Genomic DNA, 8,730 nt, shown 5'->3' on the forward strand with positions numbered 1-8,730 from the left:
GAGAGAGAGAGGAGGGGGAGAGAGAGGAAGAGGAGGAGGAGGAGAAAGAAGAAAATGAGAGAGAGAGAGAGGGAGGAAGGAGAGAGAGAGAGAGAGAGAGAGAGAGAGAGAGAGAGAAGGGAGAGAAAGAGGAGAGAGAGAGAAGAAGAAGAAGAAGAAGAAGAAGAAGAAGAAGAAGAGAAAGAAGGGAGGGAGAGAGAAAGAGAGAGGAAGGGAGAGAGAGAGAGAATATGTAAAAACTAATTTTGGAGTTTGAATAAAACCAGTTTTAATTAGGTTTTGATTTTAATTTGGTTTTGGTTAACCGGTTAAAAACCGATTTTTTTAATTTGATTTTGGTTAACCAATTCTAAAAAATATGGATATGGTTTTTAAAATTATTTTATTAAACTGGTTAACCAAAATGTGGTTATGGTTTTTTAACCGGTTAACCACATTTTGATTTTTTTTAAGAACACCCCTAGTCAGCCTCTATATGTTTGGTGCCTTTGTGCAAAACTGGATTGATTGCCATATGAAATGCAGATTGACTATCACTATACAAAATGAAAGGCTTTGAATGTTCAAGACCAAGAACCTTCAACAATTGAATGAACTAAATTCCTTCACAATAAGGCACGATATTCAACTTCAAATTATGAATACAACACTGTCTACTTGCTATTCTTCCATAAAATGAGAATTGTCCCTAGAAAAAAACAATACCCTAAAACTGATTTTTCTGTGAACAGGTTGTCCAGTTAACATTAGCAAACTCGGTGAGAGTGTAGTCATTGTGCAGAAGAAATAAAAAAGAGGCTAGTGCTAGGAGCTTTTTTTAAATATTTCAAGATTTTCAAGGCTACTTTGAGATGGTTAGTGGTTGGGGACTCTAAATATTGGCTTAAAATTTTCACTTCAAAGGAAATAGTGCTTGTGAGATATTATAGTTTTCCAATTAATTTTCTATAATGTAGAATCAGCAATGGGGTCTTCTGAGGTCTTAAACAAATGGATTAAATAATCCATTGGTGTTGACACTGGCTTTGCATCAATTTGCCCAAAATTCTCAATCATGTTAGTAGTATATTTCTTTTGGAAGGCTAACCCTTTTGTGCTGTAAGCCACCTTCATACCTAAGAAATGTTTAAGTTTGTCCAAATTCTTGATGCTAAATCTATCATCTAATATCTTCTTGATGCGGATGATTTTATTTGCATCATTTCCTACCAAGACAAAGGAATAATCTGATTTAGACTGCACATAATCAGATTTAGATAGGACAAAGACAAGTTTGGTGTTTTGTCGTCGACTCGCCTGCTTGAGTCTATAAAGAGACTTGTTGAGCTTGCAAATCGAACCAGCGGGAGCTTACAATCCTTGAGGCACCTTCATGTAAACCTTTTCAAGCAAGTCACTATGTAAAAATGCAATGTTGACATCTAATTGTTTCAAGAACCACCTCTAAGACACAGCAATGAAGAGAAGAACTTTCAAAGTGGTCATGCAAATCACGGGGCTAAACGTGTCAAAATAGTCAAAGCCGATAGTCTAATTGTACCACTTTGCCACTAATTTAGCCTTGTGCCTTTTCACAGAACCATTCACATGGAATTTGACATTGAACACCCATTTCGAACCAATGGCATTCTTTCTTAGAGGCATCTTAGTAATAGTTTAAGTTTTGTTATTTTCAAGCACTACAAAAAAAAGGTCTATGGTCACGATTAGCTAGTGAAAAGGGTGACCATAGGTTTATGGTCACGGTTTTTGATCTATGGTCACGGTTTTTCCGCCGTGGCCTATTCTCTCGTGGCCATAGGTCTATGGTCACGGTTTTTTTATCTATGGTCACGGTTTCTATGGTCACGGTTGTAATGTTCAAATTCTGGCACTTTAGGCCACGTTTTTTTACCGTGACCATAGGTTAATCTATGGTCACGCAATAAAACCGTGACCATAGCCTATCTATGGTCACGGTTTTGGCCGTGACCATAGCCTCTATAGTCACCCCTTCCCAAAACCGTGACCATAGATAAGGCTATGGTCACGGTTTTGGCCGTGACCATAGCCTCTATTGTCACTCCACCCAAAACCGTGACCATAGCCATATCTATGGTCACGGTTTTGACCGTGACAATAGCCTCTATGGTCACTCCACCAAAAACCGTGACCATAGCTATATCTATGGTCACGGTTTTGACCGTGACAATAGCCTCTATGGTCACTCCACCAAAAACCATGACCATAGCTATATCTATGGTCACGGTTTTGACCGTGACAATAGCCTCTATAGTCACCCCTTCCCAAAACCGTGACCATAGCCTTATCTATGGTCACGGTTTTGGCCGTGACCATAGCCTCTATGGTCACGGTTTAGCCTCTATGGTCACCCCTTCCCAAAACCGTGACCATAGCCTCTATGGTCACCCCACCTAAAACCCGTGACCATAGCCTTATCTATGGTCACAGTTTTAGCCGTGACCATAGCCCCTATGGTCACCCCTCCTTAAACCGTGACCATAGCCCCTATGGTCACCCCTCCTTAAACCGTGACCATAGCCTTATCTATGGTCACGGTTTTTTGCCGTGACCATAGCGTCTATGGTCACCCCACCTTAAAACCGTGACCATAACCTTATCTATAGTCACTGTTTTCACCGTGGCCATAGCTTATCTATGGTCACCCCTCCTTAAAACTGTGGCCATAACTTATCTATGGTAACCTGTTTTATTTTATAAATTTTTTTAAAGCATAATCACATTCCAAAATGATGATAGTCAAATAAATCTAAGAATGAGAATTCAATAAATGTAAATCATAAAAGTTTCATTAAAAAGTAGATATCCATTACAACACTAATCAAAATAGGGTGTAATTTATCCATTACATGTATTATCAGATAAAGTCTCTTATCAAATGTAAAGAACACATCAAAATAATACATTTAGATAATCAAAATCATTATAAGACCCATCCTATCTTATATTTGTATAGAACATATTTTCTTCACATCATGTCCTCCTGCTAGCAAAAGAAATAAAGAAGTTAGAACAGAACAAAAATATTTTTGATGATGCATGCAGTGCAGTTGAGTAATGAATATGGAGCACAAGTTAAGTAAGTCAATTAATATAAAAATTTCAACTACTAAATAACAAGGAGCATTTGCATGTGGTTTTGAGCCATTTGGTAATGTTTATATGTTTTTAATCTATCTTTGAGTGGAACTTCAACTCCCCCGTTGAAGTCGCTTAAAACTGAAAAAAATCCAGCATCCAGCACAAAGAAACAACCATAGACCCCTTTAGGTCACCCCCTAAAACCGTGACCATAGACCCTTTTAGGTCACCCTTTTTTGAAAAACCGTGACCATAGACCCTTTTTGGTCACTATAAAAAACCGTGACCATAGACTCCTTTAGGTCACCCCTCAAAACCGTGACCATAGACCCTTTTAGGCCACCCTTTTTTTAAAAATTGTGACCATAGGTACTCTATAGTCACCCTTTCCAAAAAAAACCGTGACCATAGCTTTTTTTTTTGTCACCCTAAAAAACCGTGACCATAGAAAAAAACCGTGACAAAAAAAACTGTGACCATAAACCCAAAATATTGTAGTGAAGAATCAAGAATATTGACCTTAGCATTAGTGGCATCCTTCCAACAAGCTTACCAGACAGCATCATCATATGTCTTTATTTTTGTTCATGTTGTCCTTGTGATCAAGTTGTTATTGTTCTGTCTTTAGGTTTTGTGTTTTTCTATGTAGTTGTGATTTTCTTGAGTAAAAGTTAATGTCATTATATTTGTTATTTTTGTTAGTAAAGTTAATTTCATTATATTTGTGATTTTCTTGAGTATCCAATTTTAACTAATTTTATTATATTTGTCATTCAATGTATGATGTGCCATCCAAACATGAAATAGTGAAAATTTGAAGAAGCAAACCGACAAAGTCATACATATAATAAAATCAGCATACATGAAACTAAACATAAAGAATATACTCGTAAGTACAACAGTATAATTTCACAACCCTAAACATAAATAACATACTCATAAGTACATGAATCTAAACATAAATAAACTTAAATAACATACTCATAAGTACCTGAAAATAATTCGGGAACCACCTATCTCCACCCCTACCATCCTTGCCATGAAACCAGTCTATGTTCAAGGTTGGTTCAGGCATATACTGAATGCCACCGAGCTATGGAAATACCCTGTCTACTTGGTGGTTGGTGCCATTCAAACACCTCAAAATATATCAGGCTAGTCACTGGTGCGAAATTTTTAACCACAAACTAACCGGCAAGTGCACTGATGAGCGGATAATTTATACGCTTTTTGACATTGTTTTTAGTATGTTTTTAGTAGGATCTAGTCACTTTTAGGGATGTTTTCATTAGTTTTTATGTTAAATTCACATTTCTGGACTTTACTATGAGTTTGTGTGTTTTTCTGTGATTTTAGGTATTTTCTGGCTGAAATTGAGGGACTTGAGCAGAAAACCAAGCTTTGGAGCCATTACCAGGATTTGTTCGAGCCTGGAGATCACAATTTCGTGCACCAAGTTTTTGGCGCCGTTGCCGGGGATTGTTTGAGTTTGGACAACTGACGGTTCATCTTGTTGCTCAGATTGGGTAACTTTCTTTTCGTTTTATTTTCAAAAAGTTTTCAAAAATTTTTCAAAAACTCTTCTTTTGTTTTCGAAAAAAAAAATGTTTTCAAAAATTCTATTCAAAATTTTTAAGAATGAATTTTAGTGTTTCATGAAGCATGTGAAGCCTGGCCGGCTGTAAAGCCATGTCTAAATTTATTTGGACTGAGGCTTGCAATTTGTTATCAAGAGCAAGCTAGTTGTTGCTAATCAACCTGCTGCTGATCCTCAATCACCTGCTGAAGCTTGGCTGGCCATTAGCCATGTCTAGTGTTTTGGACCGGAGCTTTCATTGAAAGCTTGGCTGGCTAGTGAGCCATGTCTAATTCCTGGACTGAAGCTTTAGACTAAGAATGCAAGATTCCTGGAATTCATATTAAAAATTTTGGAATCCTTATTTACTCTTTTTCATATAGTTTTCGAAAAAAAAAAAATCCAAAAAAAATTAGAAAATCATAAAAATCAAAAATATTTTTCTGTTTCTTGTTTGAGTCTTGAGTCATATCATAAGTTTGGTGTCACTTGCATATGCATCTAGCATTTTTCGAAAATATCATGCATTCATAGTGTTCTTCATGATCTTCAAGTTGTTCTTGGTAAGTCTTCTTGTATGATCTTGATGGTGGACCCCACAGGATCCACTCAGGATCTGTGGACCCCACAGGATCCCCACTTACCTCCACTCACTTTTTCTCACCACTCTCTTTCACACAACCCCATAAACATGTGATGAGCGGATAATTTATACGCTTTTTGACATTGTTTTTAGTATGTTTTTAGTAGGATCTAGTCACTTTTAGGGATGTTTTCATTAGTTTTTATGTTAAATTCACATTTCTGGACTTTACTATGAGTTTGTGTGTTTTTCTGTGATTTCAGGTATTTTCTGGCTGAAATTGAGGGACTTGAGCAGAAATCAGATTCAGAGGTTGAAAAAGGACTGCTGATGCTGTTGGATTCTGACCTCCCTACACTCAAAGTGGATTTTCTGGAGCTACAGAACTCGAAATGGCGCGCTTCTAATTGCGTTGGAAAGTAGACATCCAGGGCTTTCCAGAAAGATATAATAGTCCATACTTTGGCTAAGAATTGATGACGTAAACTGGCGTTCAACGCCAGCCTTCTGCCCAAATCTAGCGTCCAGCGCCAGAAAAGGATCCAAAACCAGAGTTGAACGCCCAAACTGGCACAGAACTTGGCGTTCAACTCCACAAATGGCCTCTGCACGTGCTACACTCAAGATCAGCCCAAACACACACCAAGTGGGCCCCGGAAGTGGATTTATGCATCAATTACTTACTCATGTAAACCCTAGTGACTAGTTTATTATAAATAGGACCTCTTACTTTTGTATTAGGCATCCTGGATTGTATTTTGATCCTGTGATCACGTTTTAGGGGGCTGGCCATCTCGGCCATGCCTGGACCTTCACTTATATATTTTCAACGGTAGAGTTTCTACACTCCATAGATTAAGGTGTGGAGCTCTCTTTGGAGCCATTACCAGGATTTGGTCGAGCCTGGAGATCACAATTTCGTGAACCATGCACCGAGTCGTACCAAGTAATATCTTAGGTGAGTGAGGGTCGATCCCATGAGGATTGATGGACTAAGCAACAATGATTGAGTGATTTACTTAGTTAGACAAATAGAAAAGAGTGTTTAAAGGTTCAAAAATATTAACAGTAAATTCAGAATATTAGAAAGCAAGCAATAAACAAGTGGTGAATAATATATGGAGAAACAGTTAAGGCTTCAGAGTTATCTATTTTTCAGATTGACTTTTCTTACTAACTATTTTAATCATGCAAGATTTAATTCATAGCAACTATATGTGACTAAACCCTAATTCCTTAGACCTTTTTAGTCTCCTCTAAAATTCATCAACCACCAATTCCTTGGTCAATTAATTCCAATTAGAGGGTAAAGCTCAATTCTAGTTTATGTGCCATAAAAACCCTAATTACCCAAATATAAGAAGATTATATGTCACGTATCCTGTTAAGTCCAGATAATTAGAAGTTTAGGAGAATATGTTTTCAAGCTGTTGTTCAAGTAAAGAGCTTTTCCAAGTTATACAAGAACTCAATTTGAAAAGGGGTCATACTTCTGTTCCACCCAAATTCATAAAATAAAGAACGAAAACAATTCTTGAAATATAAATCAGTACATGAATCAAAATAGAAAAATAATAGTATCAATCCATACAATAGACAGAGCTCCTAACCTTAACAGTGGAGGTTTAGTTGCTCATGGTTTAAAGAGAAAATAAGGATTCTGAAAAATTGTAAATTGTGGAATGAGGTAGAAGAGAAGAGAGAAGCCCGAAGGGCTGATTCTTTTCCCTTTTATATCTAATCCTAATTAATGTAAAATATATTTCCTAAAACTAAAATAATATCTTTTCCTATTTTAAAATAAAATACAAATTTAATCAAAATTAATTAATCATTCGTGCAAGCTCTTGGGCGTATATGGGGACCACTTGAGATGTTGAGGTCCACGCTGAACTTAGCTTTTCCCAAGTTCAGCGTGGAGAAGGCAGTGTGGTTTTATGCGCGTCCCTCTGAGTCCACGCTGAACTTGGCTTTTCCCAAGTTGAGCGTGGGATGTGGCGTGTGCTTCCCTGGGAATTTTCAAGTCCACGCTGAATTTGGCAGGGGCCAAGTTCAACGTGGAGTGGGCAGAGTTTGCTGGAGAAGAAGTGTGTACTATTATACATTGTTGGAAAGCTCTAGAAGTTAGCTTTCCAATGCCGTTGAAACCACACCAATTGGACCTTTGTAGCTCAAGTTATTTCTGGTTAAGTGCAAGGAGGTCGGGGTTGACAGCATCATTCACTTTCTTCTTTTTTTGCTACAAAACTCTGTCAAATCCATCCGAATGCTATCTGAGATAAATAGAATTGTACACAACTCAAAGTAGCATCCATAGTGGCTAAAAGGTATTTAAATTTTGATTAAACTCAATAATTTGAATGCAAATTCACTAGGAAAAGATAGAGAAGATGCTCACGCATCACAACACCAAACTTGAATTGTTGCTTGTCCTCAAGCAACCAAAACTAATATAGGCCTAAGATGTGAATTTGCATGAAAGTGAGAGTTCAATTAAGCTTATGTCTCTTCTTAAAGTGGGGTTTACAACTGCAATTCTGAATAGGTTTGGCATCTCACTATCCTTTGAATCAGAAGAATGTTACTGTCATTCGGAATTAGAATCCGGATAATATTATGGATTCTCTAATATTTTATGCTTCAATTTAATCCTTGAAAACATCAAATTTCTTTTAATTCTATTTTCTTGGGTGCTTTGCACCCTGAGCCTAGACATGACTTTAAATGTTTTGCCTCAAGCTTTACTTAACACAAAACACCACAAGCACTTAATTGGGGAACTCTCTTTAAGTTCTGATTTTTCTTTCAATTATTCCCAGACAGTGGTGCTCAAAGCCTTGGGCATACTCTGCTAAATGCATTTAGTCTCGACTCTAAATATTCTGTCTCAAGGATTACTTGACACAAGAACACCACAAGCATATGACTAAGGAAACAACTCTTTGAACTTTTAATCATGTCTGACCTCCTTAGTTATTGATGCTTAGAGCCTTGGACCTTGCTTTTATTTTTCTTTTGCTGTTTCTTTTGCTTCAAGGATTAAGCTTTCACTAATTTCAGAGAAGTCATAATAGTTCTCTAAATTATTGTTCCTCATACATCAACATCCTTTGATTCAAATTCAGATATGCACTGTTCATGTCATGCATTCAGGATTACAGAAAATACCACCACATTTAAGTAAATAAGACTATTTTTCACTATAAACTCAATTTCTCATGCAATACATCTTTTTTTTTTCTTTTTGAATTCAAGCTCAGTGAAGAATACATGAGACATCCCTTCAGACTAAAAATCAAATAACAAAATAAATAGTAAATTAAACTAGAACCTAGGAATTAAAATAACAAATGATCATGCAATAACTAAAACAAAACAGCAGAAAACCAGTACATAACATAGTAAAAACGGGAAGGAAACAGGTTATATACGTAGATAGATATATAATAATAAATATATAGTATGGGAG

Source organism: Arachis ipaensis, chromosome B09, assembly GCF_000816755.2.
Source record: "Arachis ipaensis cultivar K30076 chromosome B09, Araip1.1, whole genome shotgun sequence".
Lineage (NCBI taxonomy): Eukaryota > Viridiplantae > Streptophyta > Magnoliopsida > Fabales > Fabaceae > Arachis > Arachis ipaensis.